Source organism: Nasonia vitripennis, assembly GCF_009193385.2.
Source record: "Nasonia vitripennis strain AsymCx chromosome 3 unlocalized genomic scaffold, Nvit_psr_1.1 chr3_random0005, whole genome shotgun sequence".
NCBI classification, from domain to species: Eukaryota; Metazoa; Arthropoda; class Insecta; order Hymenoptera; family Pteromalidae; genus Nasonia; species Nasonia vitripennis.
Window position 1 is genome coordinate 1,840,441 of NW_022279624.1, and position 1,808 is coordinate 1,842,248.

Here is a 1,808-nt window from a genome sequence, read left to right on the forward strand (position 1 = left end):
ATATATATTGCTTTACTCGCGTAAATAAAGAAACCTGTTTAATCAGATAATAAATAAACAACGATCAGTTGAGTACTAAGGCATATCCGATGTAAAATTTCACTCTTCAAGATGGTGGCATCCATTTTTCTGTAGCTACCACTGTTTTCGAGAAATTGACGAAAAATATATTGTTTTGCTGTTTTTACCCCCACCCCGGGCACTATGAGGTCTGCAATTTTACATAAATGTTTTGGGCAGGCTAAACTTACATATACTCAAAATGTAGCTCTTATAGTGAAAAAGTGTATTTCGAGCAGATTTTGATTGGACTATACAGACTAACGTCAATTGCGGTCGTTACAGAATTTTGTACGCGGACTAATACCGGGAGAATTATGCCTGACGTTCGCAATGAAAACAAATAAGGAACGGAGATATAAACTTCAAAACGAATAAACCGTTTTATAAAGACAAGAATATAAGAACTTCCGTATTTCGCGACAAAGAATATCCATTTGATGTACGAAACTGAGCATAACCCTGGTAGAATCGGTAACCCATTTAATGGCCAGTTCTTGGAATGGAATATAAGAACTAGGCAGTTTTCTTTGTCATTTCTTAGGCAGAATGTAACGCTTTTTCTCCAACTTAATGGGCAGTTCTTTGATTCAATCTGCTTACCTTGTTCTTAAGTACAAACTGCCCATTACAATTGGTCGAGTAACACAGCTGGATTACACGTGTTTATCACAGTTTGAGGTTAGAATTGGAAGATGGTATCTAGAAGCAAGCTTGGATTCGAGTTTTTAGTTTAAAGGGAAGTATAGAATAATTTTTTGCATCAGAAAAAATTCTGTCTGACTGGAGACTTGAACCCACACCCTGCACGAGGCCAAATAAGTACGGTCGTGCGCCTTAGCTGACTGAGCCACGCAGACGTTGTTCTAGTTCTACACAAGCCGTACGAGCTTCGCCATATGTTTGAATTATTCAAATTATTCAACTTACGCCTAAATATTAATAATTTTGTATTTTACATCCGAAAAATTAATTGATTTATTGATATTTTCATGAAATATAATTCTCAGCCATAAAAAATTACCAAGATATCGCTACTTTTAGGAAATTTAAAATGTCCAGTTTTTTCACATTTTACTTAACCAGTTTTTGCTTTTACGGCCATTTTAAATGGGTGATTTTCTACCAGGGAATCCTCTTTATAGTTTGCGGACTCATGATAATAATTACGGACGGTAGCGGTTTGAGTGAAGTCCTTTAAAATCTACTTTCGTATTATTTCACGTCATTTACAGACTACTATCCTGAATACCATTAGTTCCCACGCATCATGTTACAGTCGCTCGAATACTATTACTATTCTCAAACAATCCTACAACTTAACAACGTCTCGCTCTCGACAGCATTTTTCTTTCCGGCCTTAATGAACAGCTTAGTCTGAAATCTTGAATTTAAAAAAAAATCGTTGAAAATGACCGACCCCATAAAAAGTGGCTAGCAATTTAAAAAGGGGCAAAAATCGGCGAAAATCCGATAAATAAGTGAAAATCCTGGCTTTGCAGGCATTTTTTCCCATTTTCGACATGCGCACCAAGGGATGGGCTTTTTGATCTTGTGTGGTTGCAGTACTCGTCTGCAGCTCGTACTGCAAACTCCACACTTGGTCTAAAAAAGCCCATATTACGCCCTTGGTACACTATATACTATAAATAGTTTAAGTTCTAATTTTAAGTTTGCTATGTCCTTTTTAAGGTTCTGACACAGGGATGTGCAAGTCGTGGGTGATATTGATTAAACACCTCACAATC